Source organism: Schistocerca piceifrons, chromosome X (genome assembly GCF_021461385.2).
Source record: "Schistocerca piceifrons isolate TAMUIC-IGC-003096 chromosome X, iqSchPice1.1, whole genome shotgun sequence".
Taxonomy (NCBI): Eukaryota; Metazoa; Arthropoda; class Insecta; order Orthoptera; family Acrididae; genus Schistocerca; species Schistocerca piceifrons.
This window is the reverse complement of record NC_060149.1, coordinates 230,407,216-230,425,039: the sequence shown is the minus strand read 5'-3', so window position 1 is coordinate 230,425,039 and position 17,824 is coordinate 230,407,216.

Below are 17,824 nucleotides of genomic sequence, written 5' to 3'. Positions count from 1 at the left end.
TGCTTAGCAAATATATCTATAACATAAATATGCACAAATGCCCACAAATTACTTGACTAAAATATTGTATTTGTTGTTGATTGTAATACAGCTGACTTGAGCCAGGATATTTAACCACTTCTTTATAAATATTTCATCGAAATGAATCAAACACAAACTTTTTATCTACATAATTATACTATTATATACTACTATTATACACTATCCCATGTGTGCCAGGATTAATATATGTATCTAAAGTAACTATTCCAGATTCATATTCTCTAGGATGTTTAGGTAATTCATCAATCATATAAACATATTGAAAGTATTTTACTTTTATTTGCTTAGCAAGTTTTTCAATATAAAATTACTTAATGCATTAGGATTCATATGGATTATTTTTGCAATCTTTTTACTCCAGCAGTAGCTGTTGGTTTAGTCATGCAACTAGGTAGCAAAGTGTAATCAATGCTAATGTTACTCATTTATGTAGATAAAAAACTTTATGAGAATTAATATTTCTGGGTAGCACTGAAAGGGTGCTATTGAAATTTTTATAATCCCCAACCATTTTCACATAGTTCAAGTTGAATACCTAATGTTCTCTTTCCATACATCATTCTCCTAACCACTGTTGCTCCTAATTTTCCCCCTAATGAAGCACTGGAATCATGCATTCCTTCTTTTGCAGGTGACTGAAGTTCTTTATCTGTTTCATGTCTTTTTTTTTGTAAATATCTATTATCTCTACAGGCAATATCATCTTTTTGGTGTGCTTCATCTAATGGATTTACTCCTTGATCTCCTCTAGATAATCTTTCAACTAGTTTGGTTCCCAGGCAATGAAATCTATGGCCTGGATGATGCATTTTTAACGGAATTTCGTTAATTAATGTATTTACTAAGCATTTTCCAAATTTTTCACTTTCCCAAAATGTATGTGGTAAGTTATTCAGAAACCTAACCTGCTATGTAATTCCTTTTGGAATGTTGATTATAAAATCACCGAATTTATTACATAACACCTGTGTTATATCTACTTTTTCATTATGATAATTTTTATTTCCAGCAAATTCTTCTCTGTGAATTACTGCTAATCGATCGATAAAATCTCTAACATCACTCATCCAAAAATAATCAACTTGTTTCTCTGTATATTTTTTTATTAAACCTTCACCTAGCCATGGCCTGTGGACTGTTTTAGCTGGCGCTGCTTCATCTGGCGCTGTATACCTGGCTCTGACGGTATTTGATATAATTTTGGAAAATAGACATCAGCAATTACTCTTATCAGTTTATTGTACTGTTTACCTTAACTTCATTTTTATTTATTTGTATTAATTTCAAAATATAATGCTAGTGTATAATACATTATATCTGCTTAATCTGATAAATCAACATCACTAAATTTTTCACCCATATCATCCATAGTACTCTGTTTTTTAGTTACAAGATTCATTAGTCTATTTGTGCCTTTGTACTGTTTTTTGTCAATTTTTAATATATCTCCATTGAATTCAACTAGTAAATGACCAACAAATTTAAATGTTCCAATATGCTTTAATCCAAAAACTGTATCTTCATTATAGCTGATAAAGTCTGACATTCTTTCACTTACATTTGTTTTTTTTTTTAAATTACTCTGAGCTTTGTCTTTCAACTTTTGTTTTACCTTTGGTCTCTCCTTCATATTTATTCAATACATTTTGAATTTATGATCCACTTAACGTAAAGCCATGCTCTGGACCTTCATATGGTTTAATTGGTGAAAATTATTCTAAATATTTATGACAATATGGATGTTTTTCAACCTCTCTATTTTCTTCAATAACTTTTGGAACAATATCACCTAAATCTTCAATCCCTTCTTTTACTTTTTCTATTGCATCAATAACAACCTGATATTTTTTTATATTTTTCGTTTTCTATACTTGGTTGTTTTTTCCAGAACTTGAATTGGTCCTTCATTTCTTCAACTTTTTTCCTATTTGCCTATTTTTCCTATTTTGTTTAGCTTTTTAATGACCTCTGGGACATATTTGGAAAACATTAAATATAGATGAAAAACCATGAACAAAATGATTTTTAACATTTTTGTTGTTAGAGAAACAAGAATAGTGATTAGGTACACTTATATTTTTGTGAAAGGTTTAATTTTATCTCTGAACTACCTTCATTCTGTTTTCTAGTCATGTCCATTAAAAAATCCAAACTGATTATTCCTACATTTACTACACATTTCTTTATAATTATCAAACTTTAAATCACCACAAACAAAATTGTGGTAAATGTGATTTAAATTTGTGTCATCCTGTCTGAAAATATTTTAAAAATTTTATCTCTAATAATTTTTTTGGTATTTTAGATTATGTCTGAGTTAAATGAAAACTATTCCTTTATGTCTTCTTCTAGTAAAATATATTCTAATGAAACCCAGATTTTCAAGAATGTCGTCATCTTGTACTACAAATTAATTATCTCGCCATTGAGCTAGCAGTATAATTTCATTGTTATTTGGAATAAAAGTAGCAGCTTTCTCATTATGCTTATCTTTAATTTTTTCGCACATTTTCATAAATTCTTGATGTATCGATTGATCTAAACTTTTAGAATAAACATACAAATAATTTATTTTATTACAGTTTAACCAACAAGGGATTAAAATACAATTATCGATCATTAATGTTGTTGTTCCACATCTGCTTGGTCCTGTTATTGTGCATCGAATAGAGTTGGGTGAAAACTTACCAAGTTTATATTTTGATTTCGTCTCTGGAATTCTTATTTATGGTTTCCAATCATTTTTCATTTAATTAAAATGATTTTTAATAATATAAATGAGTAGATTATCTCAACTGAGTGGTAAGTCATTTATTCTCAAAAAATATTAACTGTACCTATACGAGACAGCTATACTAATGTAACACTAGTTGGTTTTTGTAAAACATTTCTAACGCCAAATATTACACAAAAAATAATAAATGTTATTGTCAAGGAGAAACGATGGAAATTCATGTTGGCCAATACCCTTTAAAATGCTTAGAAAAGTTTATTCACAAAAAAAGCCAAATATTCACTTTAAAGCAGATGAAATTTTAAGTAGAATTATTATTGATAGCGATGTTAAACTATATATGGACATAAAAGATAGCATTGAAAGTGTGTTTGGATTTATTTATCAAACTATTGAAACTAATAAAAAATCTTTTGCTAAAGATGTTACTAAAATCATACCATTTAAATTTATTAATATAAATTTTAATTTGGCTGATGAAATGTTTGTGAAGCATACTTATCATTTCATTGAGAAACTAATATTATTGCTTCATTCGAACCAATTGCAGAATTTGGTGGACCAAAAATTTATGAACCAAATTATCCTGTATATATTCCAATTTTTGATCCTATTCAATATTTAGAAATAGCTCTAACCAACAAAAATGATAATTTGATTGACTTCAGTAGTGCTTGTGTAATAGTTGTTTTAGAACTGGCTTAGTCACAAACCAAAAGAAACTAAAGACATCGGTGGCCTTTGTTGATCTGTCAGCAGCATATGACACTGAGTGGCTAGATTGACTCCTCCTGAAATTAAAAAAAGCATGTCCCAAGTAAGAAACTGATGACACTTGTAGGAAATATGTTAACCAACCGCTAGTTCAAGGTTATCATTGGACAAAACAGAGCAAGTCATTTACCTTGAAAAATGGGCTCCCCCAAGGGTCCATCCTAGTACCCCTACTTTTCAATCTGTACACCAGTGACATGCCAAACACTGCTAGCACAAAGTTTTGCTATGCCGACGACCTTGCCATAGCTGTATAAAGCAGCACACTTGAGGAAGGAGAAGCTATATTATCTAGAGACTTAGAAATTCTCAACACATACTACAAAGCATGGATACTCCATCCAAATGCAGCAAAAACAGAAGTCTGCACATTCCATCTAAACAATAGAATTGCAAACCAGCAGTTGAATGGCTGCTTTTGTCAACAAAAGTTTAGACATAATTTCCAGCCTAAATACCTTGGTGTCACACTAGATCGGTCTCTGACATATAAAAAACACTTGGAAAAAACAAGCGAAAAACTAAAGACCCAAAGCAACATCGTAAAGAAACTAGCTGTGACAACATAGTGCCCACACGAGGAACCTGGACGTACACCTGAACGAGTCAATGAGGATTATTACGGGCACATTAAAATCCACCCCGATCTCCTAGCTGCACACCAGCAGCAACATCCCACCACCTGTATTATGACACCAAGAAGCAATCGATCAAGAATGGAGGAAACACACCACCCCGACTACCCACAGGATCTTCCAATTTATACAGTCTGAAACAACCCTACCCCAGACCGCCTAAAATCTCGCAATCCATTGTGGCATAATGGACGGAATGATAAGAAGTTTGACATTAAAGAAGAGTGGAATGCTGCAACAACAGCACTTTGAGGTATCCAAGACCCAACTGCTAGCCTACCTGGATTTCATCTGCACAGAATGGAGTGGACAAAGCTGAATAGAATAAGAACTGGCCACACCAGGTGCAGTGCTATGATGCAGAAGTGGGGACTCCGAGATTCTCTAGCCTGTGATGGTGGGGCCCAAGAACAAACTGTTCAACATATTGTTAGAGACTGTCCTCAGAGGAAGTATCCTGGGCCATATAGTGACTTTATTAATGCCACTCCCTCTGCTAGTAGTTGGCTTCAGTCATTAGATATTGAACTATGATTAAATGTAGCTGCCTTTTTTAACTTGCAATTATATCAGTCAAAGTAGGCAGTAATATTAAGTTAGTAATTTTCACAATTTAGAACTGCATATACAGTTTGTGCCAAAAAGTAAAACTAAAGTATATGTAAATACTTAACTAAATATACATGTAAAATTAAACTTTATGTACTTGTCAATCTTTGCTGTTGTTTCCATATGATAAATAAAACAGACCAAGTCACAGATTAAGTCACATACTAAGTCACTTATTAAAGTCATCTATAAAGGGGGATTGTTTCCAGTTTTTAATTCAATTTTTTCTTATGTTCACTTTTTTCACAAAAAATCAAGTTTTTTGTCCCTTACATTCAGCTTTTCAAAAAAAACTGAACTTTTATAAGAAAAATAGTGACCCATAACTGAAAAAGAGGGTGTAGTAATGATAATTGTAAGTTCTGGGGAAGATTATTATAAAAAAGCAAGTGAGGGACTGAACAAGTTTTCTTGTAAAAAAAAGGGCAAGAAACCACACATATTCAGTATAAATATTCTCTAACCCCTCTACAGTAATGGGGTGGTGCACCATTGAGCTGAAGGCAGTGCCTCACAACTGACCAAAGCGGGATGTCTTCTAGGAGATGCCCAAGATTCAGCTCACTCTGTAGGAATTGCAAATACAGTAGACCAGCTGGTGTGGGATTCAAATAAACTGATCCAATGATGTGGTCTCCCAGAATGGCGCACCATCTATTAACACCCCAGTAAGCTCGCCTGTGATGTTGTAACCGGAGAGGATTTGCAGGAGCCCATTGACAGAGGCATCATTGGCGAAACAGCATTCATCTCCCTATAAAATCTGCCTGATGCATTCCAGATTTATGGCTACTTTATTTATGAGGCACCTGCAGAACAATACCCGATTTTGGAAATCGTTTCCATATAGCTGTTGGTGTACGTGCAGTTTAAAGGAGTGCAGTTTGTGTTCCTCCTGAATCCCTTATACCAAAGACGATATCCCCAGGCCTGCTGCAGCTCTTCTTTGTCCTAATTTGATGACAAATTGGTATTATTGGGTGAGATCTAATGACTTTCATAATATTAATAATAATGACCATAACAGTATTATGCAGTATTATTATTATTATTATTATAGGTACAAATTATACTGCAACCTAAATGCAACAGCACAATAATACTTTTGTTTATACTATATTATACATATGCATTATTTTCATTTAAGTAATGCTTACCGTATATGGGATGTGCTTCAAAATACTCAGTAATGATCTGGGCAGCATTGCGTGCATCATGAATTGGTCTTTCCATGACACACTGTATTTGGAAAGCTCCCTCAGAGCTTAAACTCATCTCTGCAAGTCTAAAAACATGTGTAGGAGATAGATGTCACATTGGAAAATGTTGTGAATGTAGCCTTTGGGCCTCAGCTGCATTGTAGCATATCTCCCCATAGATCACTACAATATTGGTGTAGTCTTCACTGGAGTACACTGCAGTTAACTTGTTCTACAAACAGATGACCACGTGACCTTATCAGAGCAGAAGCAGGAGGAAAACTCTGGCAGATGGCGGCACAGTTTGGTGGAGGTTTGCTTGTACTTTTACTTCCACTTTGGACAGCAGTGAAGAGGCAACCCTTCTCTGCACTAATGTATGAGGGAAACATAAACCTACAGAGGACAGCTTGCAAGGGCCACCTGGTATATTTTCTTGTGCAATCTTTTTGGTTGTGATAACTATCAGTGCTCTCCAGGAACTAGTACTTTCTTCTATTAAGTCAGCGTTCAATTTCTGGTTAATAAACTCTTCCCTTATTGGTCATTCATGAAGGGGCACACCATACGGCATCTCTCAGCTTTGTTCAGTGCTTCTGGTAAGCACCCAATACAGTGTGACATTTTGTTTAACATGGCAGTGTGGCATTTTTTGGATGGCACAACTCTCTTCAGTTCAGCAGAAATGAGGTGTCAGCGCTGTTTACCCTTTGCTATTTGTTCATGGCATAAAGTATGTTGACAGGTCCAGTGGCTCTTTGCACAAAAAGAGGCAGTCAATCAATCTATCATCACAAGCCATTAAAAATGAATGAGAAAGGAAGAAGAGAGGGATGAGAATTCTCATTATCTGTTACACACTCACATAATTGATGGGTATTGCAAATTTGCTATGAGATGACATTAAAATAACATCCAGAAGGAATTTAAATATTTAGATGACAATGAAAGTGCAAAAAAAGTTCGATAATCAACAGTCGGGATTCATTCTTCTGTAAATCCAGAAGCACTTTGCACTAAATTTGCAGGCATGGAGCATGTGAAGAAATTGGTGGTATAAATGTAAAATTTCTGCAGTTGCATACATTATTCCACTGCCAGTTGCTGCAGTTCTTGATGGAATTGAATAAAGAGTATGGAGACTTAATATATTACTGCAAAGTACGGTGTAAGGAATATGCATGGATAGTTTTCCTATTTAAAACCTGCTCTTGTTGAATTTATGAAGGAAAAAGGAGTGGAAGAATGAAAATTATAAGGGATGATCAAAAAGCTTCTGTTCAAAGGCTGTACACTCCAGAATTGGTGTGCCAATCAGGCAAAATTACCATGTGGACTGAGGCAGACATCCTACTGATGCACCAGGCTGAAGATATCCCTTTGGGAAAACACCATGTCCTGTTGCATTAAGAAGTCTGTATCTGCTGGCTGCACATCCTCATTCAACAGGAACTGTCTTCCCATAAGGGCCTTTTTTATGATAATCACACTGGGAGATATTAAGACTATAATGTGGGTTCTTGAGGGTCTCATACTTGGGTTGGCGTAACTTCTGCATTACAACATAAGCAATACGGGGACATTTGTACACAGCAGCACCACTTGCCATGCTGTTCCGCAGTGAAGGTTTTAGACAGATACACTGCCCACCAAACATTCTTTGTTCCCCAACTGATGTCTACTGGAGTTTGTCCTTCAGCAGCCTTTTTTTTTCTTTTTTTTTTTTTTTTTTTTTTAAAAAAGCATTCTGGTCCTGTTTGGTCAAATTCTATAATAATATTGCCATAGTTCACGTCTCTGCATTTACCGCATGCACATCAGAAAGACACAAATGACATTCTAATCCCCAGCCTCTATGTGAATGCTTGTATATCCACATCAGAGTTGTGCTACACTGCATATATGCAGCAGTGCCCTCAAATGGAAACTTTTTGATCGTCTCCTATATAATATCTGGAAAGGATTGCAGACCTCACATTTTAAGTGCACACTGCCCACATTAAGACACTGGAAGGTGAGGAACAACTTATATCTGATTTGATGGAGGTGCATTTAAAAAGAAAATCACATTGTAGAAAAGAGAAACTCTGACAAACACAGTCCAGTTCCAAAAGGTCACGCACATTAATTAAAATGCAAGGTTTGAAGAAACCATTGTGGTCATGAAAGCGTTACAAGACTAGTTTTCTAAACATTTTGAGGACACAGCCAATCTTACATCTGTTTTTGAGACCGTTTGCCATCTCAGTTGAAAGTGGTCCCATGCATGTGTAGATGTAAATGAGTGACGTGCAGTACAATTCCCATTTTAAAGACAAAAATTCCTTTTACATCAAAACTCTCCAGGACATCTACATTGTTTACCTTAGTCAGAATCTCCACATCTCCATGATGGTGTTGTGGATGTGCTACAATATTTCAAACAACATACATCTGTGAAAGATCTTTTTTTCCCTTATGAAACCAAATAAGTCACAATTACATGGGTTAAGTGAGCAGCCTAGCTCAGCACTATGGCACCTGTGCCACGGCACAGCTTGCAAGTCAAATTCTTGGCCGACCCTGTCATAGAGAGCTCCTGTAGAACTGAACTGTGATTCCATCTGGACCAGGTGGGTTTTTAGTTTTCGACTCTTTCAGTTGCTTCTCTACACCACAGATGCCTATTACTATGTCCTTCATACATGACTCTGTATAATGGTCAAACGATGTATATTTTTACCATCCTCCTGTGTGAATAGCTTCTTAAATGCGAGATTTATAACTTTGGCTTTCTCTTTGTTGTCTTCTATTGCCGTATCTTACTGGCCAACGGCTGACTGGGTAGAATCCTAGAGCCACTTAGCAATTTTATGTATAACCAGAATCTTCTCAGGTTCTCAGTAAGATCTTTTGCTAAGGTATTACGGTGGTCGTTGTTGTGTGCATTGCCCATCTCTCTTTTTACAGATGCATGAATTTCTGTTAGCTTTTGCCTTTCATTATTTGTGCAGAAGTCTGCTTTGTCAGAATTTTGTTATTAAATGATGGTGGGTCTTTTCCATCTTTAATCCACATATTTCTCCATGGCAGTGTACAATCCATTTAAATTTTGCCCATAATTCCTGTACGTCCATCATACTGGAACCAAGTAATGTCTATTCAGTCTGTAAGTGGTATGTTAACAACTCTACTAGCCTTCTACTGTCCTAGCATTCTTGATAGATTTATTGACTTCAATAACCATTGTCACTATGATGACTTCATGAACACACTAATCCCTGTCTCTATACCTCCACCATTGATTAGATCAGACTTGTTTGAAGCTACAAGGTCTAAAATATTTCCATTGCATGTGAGCTGTTGAATTAGCTGCTCAAGACAGTTTTTGGAAAACTGTGTTTAAAGCTACTTCACCAGACTGCCTGTCCATACCAACTTGCAATGAATTCACACATGTCCCGCTCTATACTCAGTAGGTTAAAATCACTCCAACTAATATTACATGAATTGAGTATTTCTGTATTACTGAATTTAGACTTCTTTTGAAATTAATATAGTACAGCTCATTATTCTTAAGTAAGTTGTCAAAAATCTACATTTCTCACTTCTTGCCTGATGAATCTGTTCAGTGTCTTTTTGGTTTAACTAAAAAAAACTATCTTTTATTATAAAAGGTACTGAACAGATCAAATTGTAACTTATGGCATACAACCAAATTTGAGACTTTGTAATCTATGTAATGAGTATGAGATAAGCAAATATATTATTTGATAAAAAGTATAGTCAGTTTCATTTTCAGTTCTATGTCATTCTTGGTAAATCATTCTCACTACTGGTAGTCATTTTCTTCTGGAATAATGTAATACAGACAAACATGTTGTTCTTCCTGGCAAATTCCATTGAAGAATCATTCATTTATTTTTGCCCTGCTTTCGATTTAAAATCTCCCATCATCATCTTGTAGTAGGACTTACTTTCATTTGTCAGCTTCTTGTACCTTTTCTAAAAGTCTTCTAATTAGCCATCAGGTTTTAGTCTTCAACCCTTTGACTCACCACACTATCTGCAATGCAGCTTGGTAAATAGTTCACTCATACTGGCTCTCTGTGTAGCTTCCCAGTGTGAAACTTCTGGGTTGGATTCAGGTTGGTTGGTTGGTTGGTTGGTTGATTTGGGTGAGGGAACCAAACAGCAAGGTCATTGGTCCCATCAGGTTAGGTAAGGATGGGGAAGGAACTCAGCTGTGTTCTTTCAAAGGAATCATCCCGGCATTTGCCTGAAGCAATTTAAGGAAATCATGAAAAACCTACATCAGGAATGCCGGATTCAGGTTTGAACCATCGTCCTCCCAAATGCGAGTCCAGTGTGTTAACCACTGCACCACCTCGCTTGGTTTGGATTCAGTGATCTACCCAGGTTAGTTCCCTTAATATTCTGTAAGATGCAGTTAAGGACTCTCATCCACAAGCTTGGGTTGGGTCAAGGCTGGGGAAGGAAACTGGCCATGGCCTTTCAAAGGAACCATCCTGGCATTTGCCTGGAGCAGTTTAGGGAAATCACGGAAAACCTAAATTTGGCTCAAGCAAAGAGGTCTTGCATTCATAAACTACATCACATTTACTATCTCAATAGTTCTTAGCACATTTTTTCACTTTTCAACATCATTCTTTTCCATACTCATGTACATGACATTTTAATTATGGTACACCTCCACCAATACTGTTTCTGCTTGCGTGTATTTTATGGGGAGGGGTGGCCACTAGGGCATTGAAAGCTTTGATAAAGTAATGGGAATTTCTAATTTACTGAAAGCTTGCCACCACAGTTCCTCAAAATACCTTCCTTTAAAAACAGGAATGCAGAGTCAGATTAAGGCTTAATGACCTGTCAAGGACAAAGTCATTAGAGGTGGGGCACAAGCTCATATTTTAGATGGAAGTCAGCTGTATCCTTTTCTAAGATACAATCCCAGCATTTGCCTCAAGCACCTTCCTCCAAGTTTTATACAATGATAAATACCTTAATGGTGTTTTATTTAATTATTGAGAACATACCTGTTTGCAAAAGTTAGTAATAAATGTATCATAGGAAAGACAGCTTTTTGAGGGACTAAAAGTGATGCTCACAGATGATCTCTTTCACTTCTGAACTGCATACAAAACAATATTATGCTGATCTGGGCTTGTTAGAAGTGTCACAATTTAGAATGCTTCAAGAAATGCTTCTATTTTGGCCACCCTGTGCCTTGCCGTACAATCACAGTCAAAGAAAGCTACATGCAGTCTCACTTTTCGCTAGTCTCCTACAGTGTCTCAGATAGCTTAGAAATGCACAATATAGCACAGAAATTTGTATTTAATCATCCAACCTTCAAGTATCCATCATTTTCTGTGGCTCATAGCCTCAAGCAAGCCTTTCTAGTTAATGTTATTTGGACAATTATGTGCCAGAAGTTTTAAGAGCAACAGTGCAGTATCATGTTTGTTTTGTTCCTTCCAAATTGATTATGTAAGCACAGACCAGAAGTGGCTAAAATTCAAAGAAGTAATATTGATGGCATTTGATTCATACCAAATAAATTAGGAAGAGATGGAACTGATCCCCCATGATACACAAAACAGATCAAAGCACTGTTGCAGAAGCAATGAAAAAAGCATGCCAATTTTACAAGAATCCAGAGTCTCCATGGTTGGTGATGTTTTACTGAAGTCTGAAACCTAATGCGGACTTCAATACAAGATGTTTTTAATAGTTTCCACAATGAAACTATCACTAAATATGACAGAAAATCCAAGGAGAGTCTGGTCATATGTAAAGTACACAAGCAACAAGGCACAATCAATACCTTCACTGAGCAATGACATTGATAATGATAGCAATGACAGTGTCAGTATATCGGAATTACTAAATACAGTTTTCTGAAAGTCCTTAATCAAAGAAGACAAAGTAATAATTCCACAATTTGAATCAAGAACAGCTCCCAGCTAAGAAACAGATATTCTCAGTGTAGTGAAGCAACTCAAATCAATTAATACAAGCAGGTCTTGTAAATATCTAAAGGTTGGGAATTTGTGCAAGTTACACACACACTTAAGAAAGGACGTGAGGGTAATCTGCTGAATTATAGACCCACATCACTAAAATCAATTTGCAGTATGATTTTGGAACATATACTGTGTTTGAACATTATGAATTATCTCATAGGAAATAATTTATTGACACCGTTAGCACAGATTCAGAAAATATCATTCTTGTGAAACACAAGTAACTCTTTATTTACATGGAGTAATGAGTGCTATCAACAAGGGATCTCAAATTGATTCCACATCTGTTGATTTCCAGGAGGCTTTTGACACCCTTCCTCACAAGTGACTTCTAGTCAACTTGCATGCCTATGGAGTATGATCTCAGTTTTGTGACTATATTATGATTTCCTGTTGGGAATGTCACAGTTCATAGTAAAAGACAGAGTCATTGAATAAAACAGAAGTGATAGCTGGTATTCCTCAAGGAAGTGTTATAAACCCTTTACTGTTCCTAATCAATACAAATTATTCAGGAGACAATATGAGCGGCCCTCTTAGATTGTTTGAAGATGATGCTGTCATTTACCAACTAGTAAAGTCATCAAAAGATCAAAACCATTGTGAAATGGTTTTGTTAAGATATCTGTATGCTGCAGAAAGTGACAACTGACTCTAAACAATGAAAAGTGTAAAGTCATCCACAGGAGTACTAGAAGGAATCTGTTAAATTATGATCACACAATAAATCTCACAGATCTAAAGGCTGTCATTCATCTAAATACCTAGGTACAACAACTGCAAACAATTTCAGTTGGAACAATCATACAGAAGGCATTGGGAAGGTGAATGGAAGACTGCACTTTATTTGCAGAATACTTAGAAGATGCAACAGACCTACTAAAGAGACTGTATACACTATGTTTGTCTGTCCTCTTCTGAAATACTGTTGCACAGCACGAGATCCATACCAGATAGGATAGATAGAGAACACAAAAAAGTTCAAAGGAGGACAGCTCATTTTATATTATTGCAAAGTAGGAGAGAGTGTCACAGATATGATAGCAGAGATGGAGTGACAAAGGTGTTTCTGGTTGTACTGACATTTCTCCTCTGAATGCAAAAATAATTTGTTGGTGCCAACCTACATAGGGAGAAACAATCATTGTAATGGAAATATTTACATATTCATTTTCCCTGCACACTATTCAAGAATGGAACAGGAGGAAATACACACATCATAAAAAGTTTTGCATCACCCTAGTTCCCAGAACCGCTGAAGATAGACATTGACTGTGGATATTGTATCACAGACACTGTCCCTTTGACTGTTGAGGGATGTCACTAAACCCACCCAAGGATTTAAACAACCATGCATGAGCAGCACCTATTAGATGGAGGGGGTCCGACAGCTGATCAGTTCCAGTCATTCCACCAGGAAGGAGGTACACGGCTCATGTTGTCTGTAGTTCAACCATGCCTAGACAGTCAATACCATGGTTTGATTGTGTCCACATTGTTACTTTGTGCCAGGAAGGGCTCTCAACAGGGGAAGTGTCCAAACGTCTCAGAGTGAACCAAAGTGATGTTTCCAGAATGAGAGCACTTGCCCGCAAAAGGCAGAGGTCCCGAGTTCAAGTCTTGGTCCGGCACACAGTTTTAATCTGTCAGGAAGTCTCATATCAGCGCACACTCCGCTGCAGAGTGAAAATCTCATTCTGGGAACATCCCCCAGGCTGTGGCTAAGCCATGTCTCTGCAATATCCTTTCTTTCAGGAGTGCAAGGTTCACAGGAGAACTTCTGTAAAGTTTGGAAGGTAGGAGACGAGGTACTGGCAGAAGTAAAGCTGTGAGGACGGGGCATGAGTCGTGCTTTGGTAGCTCAGATGGTAGAGCACTTGCCCGCGAAAGGCAAAGGTCCCGAGTTTGAGTCTCAGTCCGGCACACGGTTTTAATCTGTCAGGAAGTTTCAAAGTGATGTTCAGAAATGTAGAGATACAGAGAGACGGGAACTGTCAATGACATGCCTCGCTCAGGCCGCCCAAGGGCTATTACTGCAGTGGCTGACCACTACGTATGGATTATGGCTCAGAGGAACCCTGACAGAATGACACCATGTTGAATAATGCTTTTCGTGCAGCCACAGGACATCATGTTACAACTCAAACTGTGCGCAATAGGCTGCATGATCTGCAACTTCACTCCTGACGTCCATGGCCAGGTCCATCTTTGCAACCACAACACCATGCAGATCAGTACGGATGGGCCCAGCAACATGCCGAATGGACTGCTCAGGATTGGCATCACGTTCTCTTCGCTGACGAGTGTCACATATGCCTTCAACCAAACAATTGTCAGAGACGTGTTTGAAGGCAACCAAGTCAGGCTGAACACCTTAGACACACTGTCCGGGGAGTGCAGCAAGGTGGAGGTTCCCTGCTGCTGTGGAGTGGCATTATGTGGGGCCGATGTACACCATTGGTAGTCATGGAAGACGCCGTAATGTCTGTATGATACGTGAATGGCATCCTCTGACCAATAGTGCAAACGTATCGACAGGATATTGGCGAGCCATTTGTCTTCATGGATGACAATTCTCACCCCTGTCATGTGCAAATTGTGAATGACTTCCTTCAGGATAATGACGTCGCTTGACTAGAGTGGCCAGCATGTTCTCCAGACATGGACCCTATTGAACATGCCTGGGATAGATTAAAAAGGGCTGTTTATGGACAACATGACCCACCAACAACTCCGAGGGATCCATGCTGAATCGCTGTTGAGGAGAGGGACAATCTGGACTAACAGTACCTTGATGAACTTGTGAATAGTATGCCACAACGAAAACAGGCATACATCAGTGCAAGAGGACGTGCTACTGGGTACTAGAGGTACTAATGTGTGAGCAATAAAAAGGGCAGAAATGATGTTTATGTTGATCTCTATTCCAATTTTCTGTACAGGTTCTGGAACTCTCAGAACTGAGGCGATGCAAAAAATTTTTTGATGTGTGTAGTTAGATAGTGGTTCGATGAACCATGCAGTTAACAGAATTGGAGAGTAGACATGCAGCTGTTGTTGTTGTTGATGTTGATGTTGATGATGATGATGATTATTTCACCATGGAAAATGCTGTAATGTGACTCATACTTCATTCATGGGCTGAGTCAGTATATTTTTATTTAACCTTTCAGTGTCATTAGACGCATTTGCTCACTGAAATGAATCGGTCATATCAGATGATAATTTTGACTGGGAATCAAACCTGGATCTCTGCTTAACATGAGTGGTTGCCTTAACCACCTTGGCTATGTGAGTGGGCTTCCATCCATCCCAAATTACCAACCTGTTACACACTACAACCATAACATCACCTACCCATGAGCCCCTTACTCACCTTTCCAGATTCCCACAAGAGATCTCTGACAACATGACCAATACAGGAGTAAAAGCATATACAAGAGACTACACACTATCTGCTAGCTCATTCAGCCATTCACTAAATATCTGCACCTGCACTGAAAGAATGGATCTTTGGTCGTCATCACCACCACCTTATTGACATGGATATATGTTTTTGTTTCAACACCATTCATAATGTCAAATAGCATTCTTGACCTGGTGGAATTAAATGTGTTACAGATCTGATGACAGATTTCACGTGTTTCACAAACTTTCATGACATGAAGACTCATTTATCGTCTCTGACAACATGACCAATACAAGAGTAAAAGCATACACAAGAGACTATGTACTTCATCTGCTAGCTCATTCAGTCATTCTCTGAATATTAAATGCACTTTTCTCAGTTAATAAGTTGTGTGTACGTACCAATGCTCATCATCAAAATATTTTGTTCCATGTAGTAAACCACTGAATAAATGAGACACTTGTCATAGAAGGTGGAAAATCCCCATGCCTTGTCAAAATGCTCAGTTCCGTATCCAGTTATCTTCAAGTTGCACATTCAGCATCTTACAGAAACTGCAGCTTGCAAATTCATCTATGCTGACAACATTTGTGTCACCACATAAAGAAGAGAGTTCAAATGGGCAGAGGGTGCACGGTCCAAATATTTTCATAATATTTGTATGATTACTTCATAAAGTAGCACCCACAAACTAGTTAATTAAAGACAAACATAACCATGTTCTACTTCAGTAATAGCAAGGCAACTTACTATGCTACAGCCAGATTCAGGAGTAACACATTTTTGTACAGTCTCACCCTCAAATGCCTTAGTTAAGCCTCAGGCAGATTGTTAACCAGTCAATAGCATCATCAGATACTGGCTGCTAAAGTTGAAGGGGAGACTAGCTGGAGCTTCATGAGGAGCAAATGTGAGTATTCTATGAACAACTGCTGTAGATTAATATATTTACTAGCTGAATAACTTCCTCACTCTACAAGTAGTTGTCAGCATTGAGACATGATGGAGGGAAGGATTGCTTATATCATTCCTTTACAACCAAGGTTAGAAAAGAATGAATTTGATTGGATTTCCTCTCATTTAGCTCATTTTGCACACTTTGTTTCAGCTCGTGTCAGCTCAGTCTTGGGTTATGTACATATTGTGGACAATTTCATATTAGCATAATACTGGACACCAGCCATGGTGTTCCAAAATTTTAAGAGTATCTAGGTGCAATCGCAGACAGTCAGTCAGAATGGTTTCCAAATCACCACTCCTGTGTTCCAGTTGGCACTGCTCCAGAGTGTGCACACCAAGCTTTGCCTACCATGTCCAAAGACCTACCAAAGGAATCTTCATTAAGTAATATAACTGCTGGTTATCAGTTCCCTCTTCCTCATATTTCTGGCTGCGTAAGACTTAAAGAGAAAATAATTTCCTCATCCTTGTGGCTAGTCAATGCTTTTTATATCACCTGAATCAGTTTCCCAGAGTACAAATTTATTCTTAAGCCTTTTTAGTTGTCCACCGCAATATGTACAATTGTTAAATAGTCTTCTTAATTCCTAAATAAACTATGGTATCAAAGTGAGAGGGAGTACCCGACCTATGTTGTTCCAAATGTTTCTTGTAAACTAGGCAGAAATAAAACAATTGCATCCATATGAAATGTTGGTTTTATGGAAGCAATTAACTTATTAGGTGCCAGCAGCACAGTCACCTGCTAATCCAGTGTGAAGTCTGTAGTTACCACTGAGTGATGTGATTAGTCTGATAAGCCCCCTTTCTCTGACATTAAAAATTGGTCTTAGGAAGATCAGTAAGTTCTCTTCCTCTCACACAACTGCTCTTCACTTCAATGCTTGCATTTACTGAGCAACTTTCAGCCTCCTCACATCAGAGAGGCACATTATGAGCCAGAATACTGAAGCACAGCTCTCTTCGCATCATCAGGTAACAGAAGAAAGTAATGCATGCTCTCATTCACTTGCATCTTCTCCGCTATATGCAAATGTTCTCGAATCAGACCAACTCCATGCTGACGTGCAGTCAGTTGTCAGTGATAGGACTCTGTACTTGGGCAGTTTCTCAAATCTTGTCATTATTCAGTGTGCAGTTACCACCCGATATAATTTTGTGTATGTAGTGGTGATCAACAAAGAGTGTAGATACAGCAGGTCTCCTGCTTGTGACTCTGGTGTGTAGATACAAACCTTTGGCACACATCATGAAGTGCTACCTTCAGCAAGAATTCACTGGTTTGATGGAAGAGCTAAATCAAGAATCCCCTTGAGGCACTCGTGTGGCTGAAAGAATTGGACATTCCTTTGTAAAAGACCACCTTCATTGTACTTAATTTTCCGTGATGGGAATACATTTGTCCGTGTAACCTTTGCAGAGATCGAAAAAGCCAT